The 19,341-nt window shown below is 39.0% G+C and overlaps 1 pseudogene across 3 annotated transcripts; it reads left to right on the plus strand.

The window, feature by feature from the left end:
* Positions 1-13,534: 13,534 nt before the first annotated feature.
* Positions 13,535-18,478, plus strand: LOC147879681 (phosphatidylinositol 4-kinase gamma 6 pseudogene; annotated as a pseudogene). Of its 3 annotated transcripts, none has more exons than XR_015540623.1 (3): positions 13,535-14,541; positions 14,633-15,390; positions 15,611-18,478. The product of XR_015540623.1 is annotated as a phosphatidylinositol 4-kinase gamma 6 pseudogene, transcript variant X2 (transcript). The 3 variants fall into 3 exon arrangements; XR_015540624.1 differs by having other exon boundaries at positions 15,261-15,390; XR_015540622.1 differs by having other exon boundaries at positions 15,267-15,390.
* Positions 18,479-19,341: the final 863 nt, after the last annotated feature.

Raw genomic sequence — 19,341 nt, forward strand, 5'->3', positions numbered from 1 at the left:
ATCATAGAAAATCACAATGCAAGGAGAGTTTTTGGGATGTGAAATTGTGACTTTTGTATCTAAGTAAGACTCCATAGTTTCCACAATATGTGTGTGTGCACATGCGTGCATGCATGCATTTGTGTGTGTGTGTGTGTGTGTGTGTGTGTGTGTGAGAGAGAGAGAGAGAGAGAGAGATAGAGAGAGAGAGAGAGAGCTCGCCATTTTTGCAGATGCTTGCCAAAAGATGCTCGCCAAAAAAATGCACCCTATAGGAAAATTGTGGAAGGTCACTAAAGGATCAATAGCAAAAGGACCCAATGCGGGTACGTTGTATTTATGTATCGGTAATGCTTAGTCCTCTATTGCTTTAGCTTTGATAGGAGTAGACACGTGAGTGAGAAGGGGATGTAGATTCTTCACTCAAGAAAGCTATTGCCAGGTTTGAAGCAAGTCGATTTGGAGTTTTGTGAATTCTGCGTTTACGAAAAACAAAAGAGATGTAGATTTCTTAGAGTTGGGAAACAAAAGAAGACAGAAAAGTTAGAACTTGTACATAGAGATGCATGGGGTCTTGCTGATAAATCATCTCTTGGTGGTTCTCACTATTATGTTACTTTTATTGATGATGCAACTAGAAAAACTTGGGTCTATTGCATTCAAGAAAAATCTGATGTCTTTAAAACTTTTAAGAAATGGAAAGATTTGGCTAAGAATGAGGTATGAAAGAAGTTGAAGGCTCTTAGAACTAATAATAGAGTCAAATATTACAACAAAGAGTTTGATAGTTACTATTCAGACAATGGAATTTGTAGAGAGAAGACAGCTCCAAGAATGCTACAACAAAATCATGTGTTAGAAAGGATGTACAAAACAATCATGGAGTGTGCAAAGAGCATGAGACTACATGCAGGGGGTGCCCCACTTTGGGCCAAAGCAGTTAATATAGCTATTTACTTGATAAACCGATCTCCTTCAAGTTCCTTGGATAGTGGCATTCCAAAAGAGGCATCGACAGGTAAAAAGGTTAACTATTCTTTTCTTAAAGTTCTTGGTTTTGTGAAGCATTTGTCCATGTTGATATAAGGAATTGTGAACAAAGCTTGAGGCACAATCCAAGAAGTGCATATTTATTGGATATGGAGTTAGTGAGTTTGGTTATCATCTGTACAATTATGAAAGTAACAAAATCATTAGGAGTAGAGATGTTGTATTCATCAAGATCACTTGCAAAAAAGGAAGAAAGAAAATGCAAACACAGAATACACAACTCTGGATGAAATCACAAGGGATAAAATTCAAAAGGTTGCAGAAAATGGGAATGTGCAGCAACAGCAGTAGCAAGAACCTCAACTTCCTCCAGGTGCACTTAGAAGGTCTACGAGGTAAGTAGACCACTTAAGAAATTTTCTCCAGGTGCACTTAGAAGGTCTACGATGTAAGCAGACCACTTAAGAAATTTTCTCCTACTTTCAATCATGTTCTGTTGACTGAGTCTGGTGAACCAGAAACATATGAAGAAGCAATGCAGATAGAATCCAAAAAGGAGTGGGAGCGAGGCATGGAAGAGGAAATGGACTCTTTGCTACAAAACCAGGCTTGGTATTTGGTTCGCTTGCCTATACGAAAAATAGCATTGGGGAATAACTGGGTTTACATTCAATCAGAGCTATTTTGAGTCTAGTGGCTTAGAAGACTTGCATCTTCAACAATTAGATGTGAAGACAACTTTTCTTCATGGGGATCTAGAGGAAGAGATTTGTATAGACACAGGGATATGAAGTCAAAGGAAAGGAGGAATTGGTAAGCAAGTTGAAGAAAAGTCTGGATGTTTTAAAGAAAGCTCCATAAAAGTGCATAGGTGTTCAGATTCATAAGTTGGCTCCAAAAATTCCTACATTTTCCATGTTTATGACTCTGACATGGATGCCCCATAAAGGTATGCTAATAACAACTCCCATGCATGATTGTTTTGAAATAATGCACATCATTATGCTATAACTTGCTACAAAACGGGAAACAAATCTCTGAGACTTGCATAAACTCATTCACAAAATTGCAAAACCATAAACATGCACAAAATGACATCATTTATCTAGGACAACTTATGTAAAAACAGAAATATTGTTATACCGATGTTTTGTACTAGATTTTTGTTTGAAAAAAAGGCTAACCTAATGTATTATTTTTTATCCCAAAACTTCACAAAAGCAAACCCAAAATATGCTTCAAAACCACAAGTTTCTCAAACACACATTCAAATAAAAAAAAGTGTAGCTTCCTTTCTTGATCTTAATGTTGCACAAAGATGAGAAGCTTTTATGGAAAACATAGAACATGAGAGTAAAACCAAAAAACACAATCAAAAATCAATTTGTGGGATTGAAAATTTGAGGCTGTCAAGAAAATAGGATCTTAAGGATTAGATTAGCTTGCATCTCCAAATCTAATCTGAAAGATCAGATTAGAGTAGAACCCACATATAGACTACACACTAATCTAACATCGGGGGTTGGATTAGCATGGATCTTCTTGCTAATCCGATCCCTAGGGTCGGAATCCACCATATGTTTTGGAATGGAAGTTATGCTTGCAACCAATTGAAAGCATACTTTTATGACTGATGTCCACCTAGACCTCCTTAAAGGATGTAGAAGTCATGCAAAATCCATGCATCCTAGCAAGCAAGGCCTTGATATGGATCTGCTAGCTTCTATGGTCATAGTAATGTAGCCATGATGATTTAGTAGCATCACACATAAAGAATGTAGCCATGATGATTTATTAGCATCATACACAGAGAATGAAACCATGATGCTTAAATAACTTCTCAAAATAAATTGGTTTTTAATGCTTGTGACCAAACATTTACTATGGGAGTGACATTTTTTTCATAGCATAGATTGATGATTATATCGATGCTTTTTCTAAGGATTTGCATTCCTTTGGGAGGAAAAAATGGGGTTGATAAACATCAATATAAGGGCAAAATCTCTTTACAGAGTAATTTGAGCAACGAGTGTTATTATTGGAAAACTTTTATAAATTGTAAGGGTTGTTGGTTTGCACAATTGAGCTTATTGGTGGAGTTGTTGATTGATGGTGATTGAAAGAGTTCAAGCTTGTGATACCCTTCACAATATCTTAAATGTTGAGCATGCAAATAGACCAGTAGTAGGCATTTATAGTTACAATAGAGATTTGAAATGCATGAGATGAGCATGCCCAAAGTAGATTCATGTAAACGTGATGATGCAAAAAGAATATTTCATATGCAAGGGTCAATACATAATCCTATGAAGATTATACACAAATGGACATTGATGGGACAACTCTAACCATATATCTATATATCATTTTAAGCGCTTGTCTTATATCTAAAGGGTGTCACCTCTTATTAATCAAGGTTTACATAAGAACTCTCACATGTGGTGAAATATGCTTATTTCATTGTAGTTTTCCACACACACACACACAAAATTCGATTAGTAAATGTATCTCACACACACAAACACTTATTTCTTTACACACGAACACACACGCATAGACACACACACACACATGAATACTTTCCTAACTATTTTATGTACCCTCATGAAATCTTCCCTTTACACTTTCTTTCAAGCCCACTAATCGTCCAATACCTCCTCTAATCCCTTCTTAACCTGTGCATTCGTTCGCTCCTTACTCTACTTGTAACTTAAACTTCATTTGTGGCTAAATTATTTTTTTAATTATCTAAGAATCCATATGGTTGTTTATATTCCTAGGTAAAGTGATAACAAGTCGAGGAAAATAGGCATTACCTATCTACCCAAGTGTAACTATGATGTTCTAACACCTAGTTTGTTTGGATGGTGGCAGGTAAGTGGACCCCAACCTCAGAACCTGGACTGCCTGAGGATTCGACATCTTTTTTTAATATTATGTTCATCAAACTCAATATCATTAAAGATTCTTAATTTTGATCGAAATTGTTGCAAACTCTAGTTGCATTTTTCAACTTAGATGTCTCAAATATTTTTTCCTTATATGTTTCTCTTTTTTAACTTTTATCCAATCGATGGAATTAATTGTATGGCTCAATTATTTATAGGACTTTTTAATCTAAACATACACTTCCGAACTAGCCTTTAGTCGAGGCTAGTGCCATACAACTAATTCATATCCATTGGATAATTCTTTAGCATGGATAATCCCTAGTCATGCCATAATCCACCTTCTTTTTTACTAACTTTTATATCTATTTTGCAGAAGTGGTTTACACATGTACTATTGGCATTATTTTTTCATTTTGACACTTATCATATAGATCCACTTTTATTCACTTATTATCAGTAGGTGGGGAGTAAGTTCCACATGGTGGGCTTACTCCCCACCATGTGGTCTTACCCTCTAGGTTGGGGGTGGGCCACACACACACACACACAAAATTTGATTAGTAAATGTATCACACACACACACACACAAATACTTTCCTAACTATGAATTATTCTTTTATGTACCGTCGTGAAATCTTCCCTTTACACTTTTTTTTAAACCACCCCACATACCAAGCCCACTAATCATCCCATACCTCCTCTAATCCCTTCTTAACCCATGCATTCGTTCGCTCCTTACTCCACTTGTGACTTAAACTTCACTTGTGGCTAAATTATTTTTTAAATTATCTAAGAATCCATATGGTTGTCTATATTCTTAGGTAAAGCGATAACAAGCTGGGGAAAACAGGCATTACCTATCTACCCAAATGTAACTATGATGTTCTAACACCTAGGTTGGATGGTGGCAGGTAAGTGAGCCCCGACCTTGGAACCTGGACTGCTTGAGGATTCGACATCTTTTTTCAATATTATGTTTGTCAAACTCAATATCATTAAAAATTCTTATTTTTGATTAAAATTGTTGCAAACTCTAGTTGCATTTTTCAACTTAGATGTCTCAAACATTTTTTCCTTGTATGTTTCTCTTTTTAAAATTTTTATCCAATTGATGGAATTAATTGTATGGCTCAATTATTGATGGGACTTTTTAATCTAAACACACACACACACACATACACACACGCACGCGCACGTGTGAAAATACATGTACACACACACACAATTAGGTGAAATGAATATGTTTGTGTCATGATAGTTATATTTTTGGAGAGAGGGTACTTTATTTCTACTACTTTAAAGTGAATTCATAACTCACCTTGTGAGGTTGGATACCTTACCATGCCTTATGTCCTCTTTGATTTCTTCCTGTAATATGGGTGTGAAGCTTCAACAACATTAAAGAGTAGCTTGAGGCTAGGACGTTGGCTGCCACACTAGTTTAGGAGGCAACATGAATGGTGGGAATACAGGTAATCATTTTGCATTGGTATTTAGGTAATCATGAACACTATCAACATACACAATCATTTTGCATTGGTATTTAATGAGAATTTGGATTTTCTTGAGTTGTAAATTGATAGATAAATTGAAAGTAAGAGATGTTTCTTTTACATGTGATCATGTTTTCTTTCTTGTGGAATAAAATATTGTATATTACATAAATAAAAAAGGCGGCGACAAAGAGGCAGTTACAGCGGGACTAAACAATTTTCTACTTTGTTGCCCACATACCACATCGATTCCTCACGCAAAGTTTTGAAGCATAATCTTAGTGAACTCTCTAATTCTTTATACGATCCCCCTATTCCATAGCATTTTTTGAAGACTAACTTGTTCCTTGCATGTTAGATACAACCAATTGTATTCGCCCTTATAATCTTCCAGACTCTCCATAGTACATCATTCATACCACCTTTGTCACCTAGCAACGCTACCTTCCATTTAAGGGAAAAAAGTATCTACATATTACTAAACCATCGTATGACTTTTTTCCACAATGGTTTCATAGCTAGGTGATCCCGCAACACATGAAATATGCTCTCCTCTCTAGACTTGCAAAATGCATAGAAAGGTGAGATTTTTTAAATCCATTTGGCCATCTTGGTCTTCATAGGTAACTTACCGAGTAGAACCCTCCAAAGGAACAAGCTATATCAGAAGTATGGCATAGCAGACCAAGCTGCCGTAATCATTCTTTGCGAAACATCTTCCCTATCCCTCAGATCACATATAAGGGACACTTTACATGTGATCATCTTAGATGAGTAGTTTGTTGAAAAGTGTGCATTACTACCATTAGTGAGCATTTTGATTACATGATAGTTATTAACATTCAATTACAATAATCTCATAAGTTTATGTCATTTGAGACCCAAGCTAGCATTCATCAATTTTAGATGTATCACATGACTATTACTAGGATTTATGCCAAAGTATCTTCTCAATTTTGATAAGAAGTTTTATATTCATAACATCACATTATAGGTTGTCTTTGTCTTGGAGAAAATTGCTTTTGTCAAAAACTCTTTAGTATCTAAGACATACAATAGAGATTTGAAATGCATGAGATGAGCATGCCCAAAGTAGATATATCACACGACTATTACTGGGATTTATGTCAAAGTATCACACGACTATTACTGGGATTTATGTCAAAGTATCTTCTCAATTTTGATAAGAAGTTTTATATTCATAACATCACATTATAGGCTGTCTTTGTCTTGGAGATAACATCATATGACTATAATTTTAGATATATCACACGACTATTACTAGGATTTATGTCAAAGTATCTTCTCAATTTTGATAAGAAGTTTTATATTCATAACATCACATTATAGGTTGTCTTTGTCTTGGAGAAAATTGCTTTTGTCAAAAACTCTTTAGTATCTAAGACAAAGGAGAACTATGATATCATAAGATAATATATAGACCACTAGTAGGCATTTAAAGTTACAATAGAGATTTGAAATGCATGAGATGAGCATGCCCAAAGTAGATTCATGTAAACGTGATGATGCAAAAAGAATATTTCATATCCAAGGGTCAATACTTAATCCTATGAAAATTATACACAAATGGACGTTGACGGGAAAACTCTAACCATATATCTATTTATCATTTTAAGCACTTGTCTTATATCTAAAGGGCATCATCTCTTATTAATCAAGGTTCATAAGAACTCTCACATGTGGTGAAATATGCTTGTTTCATTGTATTTTTCCACACACACACACACACACTTCCCTTGTCTTATTAATACACACTCTCATGATACCCACACAAATTGCCCGAAGATTTCTTTCCCCCCAACACACACACACTTATGAACTACACTCATCTGCCCTTGTTTTAATTGATTTTAGCTCTAGGTTATGCTATGTGAATAGTGCTACAACTAACTCTATAATTGTATGATAATAAATGATGTAATGCCCCCTCTTTTCATTTATTAATAATAATTAAGATTTAAATTTAAATAGTGAATCATTTGTCCTTGAACCTGGTGCTTGTAAATCCCCTTGATGAGATTGTTCTTGGTAATTTAGTCTTACAAAGGTTTTTATGATTTTCTTCTCCTTTCCCCACTTTATTTCGTAAAACTGATAAAGTTTGTGGCACTTTTTTACATAACTTCTTAATATAATTAGTGGCACTACTTCATAAAGTTTTAAATATTTAATAAGCTTTACTCTTGGTATAGTGCTTTGGTTTTATAATTAAGAAATAAAATTTTAATTAATTTCTACCTTACCCTCTTAGTGTACTTGCCTCCTTCTTTGTTCATTTTTAAATGCCCTAAAGTACCCTACCCTTACATGATGGACTAACAGTCCTCTTTGCAATGCCTTGCTCCACCACTCAAGCAAGTCCTCTGATTGACTTCCCTTTTTTATGCCTTTATATGCCCTCCTCATAGCTGCAGGTCCTCTCTCTCAACCACTCTTTTTTGTCTTACCTTACTTGATACCTCCTCTCCTTACAAGCTCTATATCTTGATGTAACCTCGTTGCCATACCATTGCTCTTGTGCAGTTTCTCTTCCGGTCCCTTGTGGGATCTCGTCACGTTTTCCCCTCCTTACTACCTCACCATTCCCTTCATGTTTTCCTATCCGGGTCGATGACTCTTCCTTGGTGCTCGTAGCCACCTAGCTTTCCTCTACGGAGCAATAATAACCTTTCAAGTGCAGACACCATTCTCAGGTCCTCCCTTCTTCAGGAACGACTGTTTTAGACACCTGTTTATTGGGTCCTTCATGTAATTGCTAGCCTTGAGGGCTTGGGTCCTTCACATAAACTGTTTCGACTATTTCACGACCTTGCAACTCGTTGCCTTCTCGTGGGCTGAGCTGACATGACGCAAGCAACCGGCTTGCCATTTCTTCGCTCTATTGGGTTGTGATACTATCATTTTATGTGGGTACCCGTGAGTTTCGATTGCTCGCTTCTACCTTCAAAGTGTTCTCACAAGTGTTGTGGCTTCAGGGATCCACCCTTGCTTTTGGTTGCCTCCTCTTTTGCTCAACGACTCGACTTCCGTTTGCAACCTTTTGTTCATCATGCATTCTCTTTCGACCTTTTGTTCATCACCTTCTCCTCTTTTTTAAGTTTTTAGCTTGTTCAAAGTGCTTGCCTACATTGCGCTTTGAGTGATGATTGCAGTTAATCGACAACCTCTTTGAGAATTATCTATGCAGCCGTGCTTAGCCCATTGTCTCTTCAATCCTTCTGTACTTACTAGTTTGATCGTCGACCAGCAAGACTTGGTGGCTGCTTGTGGTCTTCTCCCTTACACAAGTTCAAAGCTACGTACCTTTCCGACCGATCCTAAGTTCTTTTGCCTTATTATAGTGGTGTTTGTGTGTATGAAAGAGCCATTTCCACCCTTTATAGTGTGCCTCCTTGTTTATCAGAGGCCGTGTTAATCCTAGGCCAGCTCACACGAAACAAAACTGCCAATTGCCTTTACCGAGCTCTCTGTTGAAATCGCCACCATTGCTTTGGTTGGCCGATCATGGCAACCTTGGTTTTCTTCATTAGTTATTTCTTTTTATTTAGGTACTCTAGCAACCTTGGTTTTTTCATTAGTTAATTCTTTTTTACCTTCAGTTAGTTTTATACCTTTATTTTGTATTAAATACTTATATTTAGTTGTTTATAGTTAGTTAATTATAAATGCTCTTAGTGGCCTCCTTTGAGTGACCTCCTTTTTTTAATTGGCCCCCTTACTTATTAATTAAGTGTGTTTTTCTTTATGCAAACTAACATTTACTTAACTAGTTTTGTTTCTAACTTACTTGTATTTTTTTCTTATTAATGGTTGATTTCTCCCTTGCCAATTTTAATTAATGCTCATTTTTTCGACGAAAGTAAGTATTGTATCCTTTAAATACATACAATAAGGAAATGACTTTATTTCCTTTATGGCAAATTTTTTAACAAAAAATGTTATATGCAAAGATTCGCTGCTTATTTATTTACAAAATAATAAGACAAAAGCATTAAATAGGCCTAAGAGTAATGTCTTATTGCATTATTAATAATTTTAAGAATTCCTTTTAGGGTTGTATGTCTAAACCTTTTTTCCTATTTATTTACTTATAGTAATTGAGATATACTATACTTAAACCTACAGTAGGCTTATTTCATTCTGTCTCTTTTGTGCTAAATTGACTTTCCTAAAAAACAATTTTGGGTCCTTGAAAGAAGAGTGTGGAATACCCCCCAATTTAACCAATTTAGCACTTTTAATTCAGTTAGGTCATGATGGTGTTGACCACGCCCTCTTTGCATCTCATTGTGGGTGTGGATTACCCCCCATCTTCTTTAATTTAATTGTTAGTTTTGTTTCCCACAAGGTTGAGGACTACCCACCTTGCATTTTTTTCACATAAAGAGCTAGATTCTCTTGGTTTACTATAATAAGTAATTTTCACTAATGGATTTGGTTAGCTTTAAGCCAATTTTGGTTTTCACTAATGCTTTAAACCATTTAATTTATTTGTCCCTTAATTACCACTCAGAGTGGAATTTTACCCCCCATAGAATGTTTTTTGCACTTTACCAATTGAAAAGCCATGCCAATGTCTTACAGTCCTTTAAAGCTCCTTTCTATCTTAGAATTCCATAAGGTGTGTTCTTGTTCTTTGGTAAAGTGATAACAAGCCAAGGGATACAGGCATTACTTGTCTACCCAAATTCAACTTCATTGTTCTAACAACTGGTTGGTTTGGATGGTGGCAGGTAAGTGGACCCTTGACCTTAGAGCCTGGACTACCTGATGGATTAGACATATTTGTACTATTTCTTTGCTTAAATTTGCAACCTTAATATAAAGAAAAATTATATTGCCGATCTTGTTACTCAAGTCAAAGTTGTGTCAATTTTATTTTCATAAAAAATTTCCAATCCATTTATATACAACTTATTATTATCCAAATGATTGAATTAATTGTATGGTTCATTTATTGATGGGATTATTAAATCTGAAAACACACACACACAAACAATTAGGTGAAATGAATATGTTTGTGTCATGGTTGTTATATTTTTGGAGAGAGGGTACTTTATTTCTACTACTTTAAAGTGAATTCATAAATCACCTTATGAGGTTGGATACCTTATGTCCTCTTTGATTTCTTCCTGTAATATGAGTGTGAAGCTTCAACAACATTAAAGAGTAGCTTGAGGCTAGGACGTTGGCTGCCACACTAGTTCAGGAGGCAACATGAATGGTGGGAATACAGGTAATCATTTTGCATTGGTATTTAGGTAATCATGGACGTTGTGAACATACACAATCATTTTGCTTTGGTATTTAATGAGAATTTGGATTTTCTTGAGTTGTAAATTGATAGATAAATCGAAAGTAAGAGATGTTTCTTTTACATGTGATCATGTTTTCTTTCTTGTGGAATAAAATATTGTATATTACATATATAAAAAAGTCGGCCACAAAGAGGCAGTTACAGCGGGACTAAACAATTTTCTACTTTGCTACCCACATACCACATCGATTCCTCACACAAAGTTTTGAAGCATAATCTCAGTGAACTGTCTAATTCTTTATACGATCCCCTGTTCCATGGCATTTTTTGAAGATTAACTTGTTCCTGGCGTGCCAGATACAACCAATTGTATTCGCCCTTATAATCTTCCAGACTCTCTATAGTACATCATTCATACCACCTTTGTCACCTAGCAACCCACATGAAATGTGCTCTCCTCTCTAGACTTGCAAAATGCATAGAAAGGTGAGATTTTTTGATTCCATTTGGTCACCTTGGTCTTCATAGGTAACTTATCAAGTAGAACCCTGCAAAGGAACAAGTTATATTAGAAGTATGGCGTAGCAGACCAAGCTGCCGTAATCCTTTTCCAAACATCTTCCCTATCCCTCGGATCACATATAAGGGACACTTTACTTGTGATCATGTTAGATGAGTAGTTTGTTGAAAAGTAGCCATTAGTTTAACACTCATTCCTATTGGCATCACTTGCTTTCTACTTTGCATATTGACTTCAATAACACAAGAATATTCTTTCTACTAACATCGTTGTTAACATTCTAAATTGTATGATGACTTTTACATCTCAAGTTACATTGCTAAAGAGCTACTAAAAGTCATGGAAAAAGTTGCCATGTGGAAGTGAATGAACATGGCTTTCATGTTCTTCTATCTAGGGCATTAGAGGGTTGTGCTGAAGACAAGGAGGCCACTTGGTATGGGAATCTTGACAAATCCTTTGGGAATGTGAGATGTGACCTTTGGTGGTGTGGGGATGTGTGATTTACATGTTAATTATAACACTATTTATGTTGGGATGTGGGACAACCAATGCTTGTTGTATACTTTGTCTTGGTTTTTCCCCTTGTAGGGGTGTTCCCCTAATACCATATAATGCTTTGGGCTAGGAATGCTCGTTGGATGCTTGGTGAAGGACAACTTGTAGTGGTGTTCCCTAATAACATGGAGTTTTCTTTGGGCTAGGAATGTTGGTTATGCTCACCGACATTTCTTGATTTTCCCCTTGTAGGGGTGTTCCAAATACACCAGGTTCTTTGGGCTGGGAATTCGCATTGCGTGGGTGGAGTAGCCAAGGGAGCATACTAATAAGGCTTATTTAAAAAATAGTTGGAGACAAGAGAGAGCGACAAGTTGATGATATATGTGTGTGTGTGTGTGTGTGTGTGTGTGTGTGTAGGGGGGAGAGTTCTTAAACTTTGTAGCAACAATGCTACACAACGAGTAAGGTTGATATGAAGCGATCCAAGGATTGAACACACACACACACACACACAAATAACACACAAAATGACAAGGTCACAACATGGTACCCACAAACTTGCTCATAGTGAGTGGCATAAAGATTGGTCGTGATGTGACGCGAGAGAGAGAGAGAGAGAGAGATTAATACAATACGATGCAAATTAGACACCAAGGTTTTTGGGGAGGTAAAAAGGAACGAGTCTTCACGCAAAGAAAACGGAAAAACTAATTGTGTTTTGGAAGGCGCGGGGGCACGTGGCGGCTTTATCCGAAGGCAGTTAAAGGTAGATATCTTCCTTTTGCCGCTCTCATGCATCATGCACAAAAGGCCAACTTGCCACCGTTAAATTGGCGTGCGCACGACACGTGTCCTCGATCTGTTAACCCGCTCCCTCATCGAGTCTTGTAAATATCGGCTTTATCTATTTTAAGTATCCGCATAGCCCGCAGCTTAAAACGGAGATTAAGTCTCATAACCCCCCTTGCTTTAGGGCATCATTCATCTCTTTAGCTTATGAGCCTTGTCCCCTTTGCCCTTGGTTGTTGGGAGGCCCCTTGCCATGTAGTAGAGCTTGGTTTTTCGGGAAGATAGTAGAGCTTGGGTTTTCGGGACGATACTTTCATCTAAAAGGGTGAAAGGGCGATAGTATGTTTGTTCTTATGAACATTGAGAACGATGGTAGGTTTCTTATTTGGAGATCACCTTCTAGAACCAGATGGATGTTTGTTTTGATGAGAATGATGATAGTTTGTCACTTAGAGATCACCTAGCTTTGTCACTTGGAGATCGTGAGATGAGTCAAATTGTCGGAAGAACCGGAGTGCTTTCATCAAGCATAGATGGCAACTTGATCGTGGTCCAGAGGTGGAAGGCACATTAAGTTTAAGTGCTTGCATGGTGGTCCAATGCAAGGCACATGATGTTTGCACCCCATAAAGGATAGACCAAAGCCATTTTGCACATCGTTGTCTTAGTGCCTCATGCATGTGCTCTAGTCAAAAGATGGTGTGGTCCAGTGAAAGGAAAGGTCCATGAAGCTTGCATGAGTTTTATCCATTAAGACGCGACATGATGTGGCATTGTTATCCTAAAGCATTCGAAGGGCCAAAACAACGACTAGAGGGGAACTCATGTGGGTTGTATGGTTCAAAGAAGCAACGCCATACTAAGGTTGGGTTAAAGACGAAGAGAAGAGATGGACGGCTGAGATGGGGTGAAATGGACGGGGGGGATGAAGGTTCTAGAGCGTTCGAAGGGGGGTTAATTAAGGGGGGGGGGAAAGGGTCTAAGAAAGGTTAAAGGCATTGGGGATTAAGGAGAGATAAAAGGGATTAAGGGAGACTAAAAGAGGATTAAGGGGCAAAGGGCTGAAAGGGGGACTCTCGATGCTGGGGTTTTTGGCCATTGCGTTTTTGCTGATCTGAGCGAAACAGAAGCGATCGATCGATCGAAGTACAGAAGGAAGCTCGGAGATTTGCCTTTCCCTCCATCTTCAATCTGTCCTTCGTCCATTTCTCGCTTGTTTTTCATCTTCATCCTTTAGATTTTGCAATCGCCCCTCCCCATCGATGCCTCCTCTGCTCTCCAGGTTCTGATTTCTTCGCCTCTCCCCCTTCGATTTCGGTTTCTTTTGGACCTCCTCTGCGAGCATTTGGCATTTCCTTTATCCGGACCACGTGCCTTGGTTTTGCTTCCCCGGCATTTAGGATTTCTCAGCGTGCTGCGCTCCCCGAAGAGTTTTGGGTGAAGGAGGCTGGTCGGACGCTTGGAAAGGGGGCTGGAACGTTGCGAGGATCCTTTCATTTTCAGATTGCTGGAACGAAATCCTTGAGAAGATCCTTCTGTTGAAGATCCTTTTGTTGGAGCAGGAGGAGTTAGGAACTGTGCTAGCCGTGTGGATTTGCACGAGATTGCTGGAAGAACTCCAGTACTTGACAGGATAGGCCATTTTTTGGGCCTCCCGGCTGAAACAGGCGTCGCGCCGCAGGAACCTAGTTGGCAGTTGTGTGATGAGAGAAGCTGCAGGCAGATTTTCGGAAAAAGAAGGCTAAATCCAGGCATTTTGTGGCGTCTCTCCCGGTTCTGTAACGTGCAATCTGCGCGCGTTGGAGCTTGGGGCGATATCCGTTATTTGTGAATAGTTCGCGCGTTGGCCTCAGATCTTGAGCTGCGCCTTCATCTTGACCTTCGTCACGTTTTGTCGGAATGTTCGCTGAGAGAAGATGGCCTTGCTTGAACATGTGACTCAACCCTGCCTATCCATCGCCAGCGTTCAAGATATCAGGACGGGCAGCCACTTCGACTCTAGTAATTCTGAGCTTGCACGGACTTATTCCCACGTTGTGATGTGACTTTGATCGTGCTTGTCAGCCATCTCGAATTCTGTGCTACCCCTGGCAGATGAAGGTAACTTGAACACCAATTATCTTCGTAAGATTTAATGTGTCATTGATTTGTCTGACGATTTCCAAGGAGATGTTTGGATGGGATTTGGTAGTGCCTGCTTGAATTCTTGAAGAAGATGGTGATCCGGTGACTTTTTGACGCTTGGTGTTGGTGAAGTTGATCAGGTTTTACCCGTGCGCATTTCTCCTTCTAGCTGTAACATTATTTTGCTATCATGAAAGGGTTGTATTAAACAAGCTAATTGTCCATGTTAATATCGTTTGCTGCTTGAGAGTGTTGAATGGGGTTGCCTGCCTAAGCTTGCTGGAAGCCTAAGGCGGGTGTCCCAGATCTGGGCTTGACGTGCAAATGTAGGGAAAGTTCAAGCTGTAATTCAAGCAAGGCTTACTGCTTTCTGTAATTCAAGCTCTTGTCTTGACTGTTAGTGAGATCCTAGTGTGACATTCTCATAAGGGCTTACGAATGTCTCTTTCTTTGGAAAACACATTTGTTTTCAGTTCATTGTTGTGCTGGTTAAAGGATACAAGCTGCTTGTGCTTTTAGGTGGCGTACTTTAGTCTTTTATGATCATGCTATGCTGGTTAAACGATAGTGTTTTTATACGGCGCATCCTTCTAGACAATTTAACATATTTGACTGTTATTCTTTTCTAATCGTGATGTTCAGCTCCGAATAGTTTGTGACTAAATTTCTCCTGCATGTTCTTTGCCTTGAACAAGGAACAGTTGAGAAGTCCCCAATTTCAAATCTGCGGCATGGTTTCTCACTGACTTTTGGAAGAATCTTCTCCGAGAGGTGAATTCTACAAGAACTCCAGAGTGCTACAATTGCAATTAAAGACCTTGGAAGGTGCGGATGAATCTTTGTTTTTTGAGAATTGCCTATTCTGTCTTAATCGTCCAATTTAATTCGTAAGTAGAAGGATTTGGATGTTCTGGGCGTGGATTTGAGTGCATAGGGAGAGATGTGCGGCGTCGAGCCATCAAGGAGCCTTTTACAAATTTTACGTTAGAAGGGTCAATTGTGATCGCATGCCTCATGGCTGATGTCATAAATTGCCTGTTTGCAGGGATCATAGTGCCAGTAAAACAAGGATTTTGCAAAGCAACTGACGAGGAAATTCATCTAATTAAGATGTGTGTCCAATGAACAGAGTTTTGTATTACACAAAATAAGTGGTCCAGAAGGCCAGTTCTGGCTGCAAACCACTCTGGTTGAAATCAAATCCTACGGCTAGTTTTTGGCAATTGGTGACTATTGATCAGCTGCTGCGCGGCTGTACTGACTGGGACTCACTAATAATGCCTCCAAGTGTGGAGAGCCCAGTCCAGACCCAGCTAGCTCTTCCAGTGCCAGATGGGGTTTTGGGGAGTGGAAGAAATGGCTCAGGAGGTCTCTGTACAAGGCCAGTTGGGCGTAGGCGCATATATGTCCAGACAGACTGTGGAAGTGTGCTTGGAATTGAGCTTGATCGGGCGGACAATGTTCAGACAGTTAAGAAAAAAATGCAGACCATGCTTAACGTTCCTACAGAGCAGACTGCTCTTGTGTTTGGAGATACTGTTTTGAAAAGTGATCTAAGTGAGCTGAGAAATGACACCCCTTTGCTCCTGACTAAAGGGCTGCAGCGAAGTCTTTCAACACCATGCCTTTCTCCTTCCTCAGACTCACAAGTGCAATCGGACCGTGGTCAACCATTTGAAGTTGTTGGAGGCTTGAGCTGCTGTTCAAAGATGAAGAGGATTATTAAAGAAATTGTCAAGGCAATTGAATGTGGAGTAGAACCCCTGGCAGTAAGTGGGGGCCTTGGAGGTGCTTATTGCTTCAGGAACAGCAGAGGGGAGAATGTTGCTATAGTGAAGCCTACAGATGAAGAACCTTTTGCCCCTAATAATCCAAAAGGCTTTGTGGGTAACATGCTGGGACAACCTGGACTTAAAAGGGCAGTTCGAGTCGGGGAAACTGGGGTTAGAGAGGTTGCTGCATATCTTCTCGATCATGATCATTTTGCAAAGGTTCCACCTACAGTACTTGTCAAAGTTTCTCACCATGGTCTTCATGTTAACAGTGCTACGAATGGCCAGAGTAAACCTGACAAATTTTGTTCATCTGTTACCAAAATAGCATCATGTCAGCAATTTGTCCCTCATGATTTTGATGCAAGTGACCATGGCACATCACGCTTTTCTGTGTCAGCAGTGCACAGGATTGGCATTCTTGATATTAGAATATTCAACACAGACAGACATGGGGGGAACATTCTTGTGAGAGATACTAGAGCTGTTGACAGGCAAGGGGCTTGGGCTCGATCTAATGTCCATGTGAATGAATCTTTGGACCTGATCCCAATAGATCATGGCTTGTGTTTGCCGGAAGCTTTGGAAGATCCGTATTTTGAGTGGCTTCACTGGCCTCAGGCATCATTACCATTTTCAGAGGAGGAGCTAGATTACATTAGTCGACTGAACGAACATAAAGATGTTGATATGCTCCGGGTTGAACTACCAATGTTGCGAGAGGCCTGTTTAAGGATGCTTGTCCTGTCTACAACTTTTTTGAAAAAAGCTGCTGCAGCAGGTCTTTGCCTTGCAGAAATAGGAGAAATGATGAGCAGGGGTGGAATGGAAGAAGCTAGCCAGCTTGAGTTGCTTTGCTTGCAGGCCAAACTTCAGGCTGAGAGAGAAAGCTCAGTCGCTAATTCCAATGATGATCAGTTTTCTGAATTTTCTTTTGGGGAAGATGAGTCACTGGAGCAATTTGATTTTGAGCTGGATCTGGAGGAGGAATATGATTTGAGTGTGGCTGCTAATAGAGCTATACTGTTGTCTGGAAAAAATGAATATTTGCAGGTTCCTTCACTTGGCTTCAAAGAGACAGGGGGATCGTCTGTGCTTAATGAGGCCTCAGGAATTAGCTCTGCAGTATCCCTCCCTCCTTCAAGCATTCATTATGAAGGGTCAGGAACTTGGTCATTAATTCCATCTGCTGTTAGCAAAACTTATGAAAGAGAGGACTGGCCATCACCTCTGCTACATTATTCTGCTTCTCCAAGATTTTCTCGGGCAGAACGCACTCCCCTCAAAGTTTTGTGTGAAGGCTCCCCTTTGGAGGAAGATGACCATCTGAGCTCACCCATGAAAAGAATCTCAGCAATGAGAATGAGTTCTTTAAACAGTGGGTGCACAGTTTTCCGTACAGTCTCTCTCCGCACTAATTCTGATGTGAGCAGTCCCAATAGTGTTCGTAGTCTTAGAGGAGTGCGGCATTTTTCTTCTCTGGAAGAGGATGTTAACATAACAAGTCCTAGCATGGCTTCTTGGAAGATTGATTGTATGTCACCCAGGGCTATGTCTTTCAGAAGCGTGAGCTTGAGCAATCGCAAGCAGAGATGTTCACATTTTTCCGAACGGATATCAGCTTCTGAAACAACAGGAAAGGTAAATGTAGGGGGAAGTTCAAATCCTCTGTCACTAGGAGACATGAGTGATGAGGAATGGGCTCTCTTCATGGATTATTTCCAGGAAGTTCTGCAAGAGTTCTTTACAAGTAGGTGCGTTCAAAATGTCAGCCATAGGCAGAGACTTGGAATTTCATGCCAGTTTTGAAGAGCTGATGTTAAGGCTTTTAGTCTGAGTTCTGGCAGAGTCTTTGAGTTGAGATTGAGTACCTGTAGAGTACTGTACAATATCTTTGGAGAGGAATTTTGTGATAGTCTCAATCTTCTGCATGTTTAGATCAGTTAAGCACAGTCCTTGTATGTGCTTGTTGTACAGAAAGAAACACAGATTGAGGTACAGGTCTTGTAAAATTGTAATCAGTTACTAACCAAAGATCTCCTGTGCAGTTTGGCTGCTGTCAAGCTTGAAAACTGTTCCCTGTAAGATGAGGGAATGTATACATATTTGTATTTTAATTCTAACAGAAATGTTGCATGTAACTATCGTCTTTGACTTTTTGACTTTTTGGTTGGTTCTCCTGAGCCTAGGGAGTATAAGCATGGGAATGATACAATCATTACTTGTTCTTGGACATCATCTTATATCGTCGAGGCCTTGCTATTCCAGGTCAATTTTGTGAAATTTTTCTTCATTAGGGGATCAACCCCTCTGGTCAAGACTCGTAAGTATCAGCTTGCTCTTCTTTAAGTATCATCTTCGGCGTTTTGATTGATTGGTTCCCTTGAACCTTGGCAATACCTAGCTGGGAATGACACTGATCAGGATTCAGAAGACGTTTCTTTGTACATCATCTTGTTGTGTCAAGAGCTTGCTATTTCAATTTAAGTTTTTGATTTTGTGTGCATAGCTGAAATACCTTTCAACCATCATGTGAAGATTTAAGTGGTCGATGTATGCTTTTGAGTCTGAATGGAACCGGTTGAAATCTTAGAGTTCTTTTGATAAGCTGGAGAGGGGAATTGTTCCTGGCTTGTAAAATGCATTCAGAGAGCTCAAAATGGCCTTCCAATCCTTGTCCTCCTAATCCATTATATAAACACAAACTTCATAGAGTGTCAGCTTTCATCATTGAAGCTAACTGATACTGTGTCATAGTGAATGAAATAATCTAGGATGGACTTTGAAGTGTAATTTTTCAGTGACTCCTCGGCTAGGCATTTGTGTGCCTCAGTTAATAACTGTTTCCATGAATTAACTTGTCTTCATTAAGTAATGAATGAAATAGTCTAGAATGGATTGAACTGCAGTTTTTCAGGGACTGCTGTGCTAGGGGTGTGTGTTTAGTGGAAACACCTCAAAGAATTGGGGTAGCTCTAGTCATAGTGCCTGAGAATAAGATGCA

The sequence above is a fragment of the Dipteris shenzhenensis genome, chromosome 33, assembly GCF_047967505.1.
Source record: "Dipteris shenzhenensis isolate YYH24624 ecotype China chromosome 33, Dip_SZ_1.0, whole genome shotgun sequence".
Lineage (NCBI taxonomy): Eukaryota > Viridiplantae > Streptophyta > Polypodiopsida > Gleicheniales > Dipteridaceae > Dipteris > Dipteris shenzhenensis.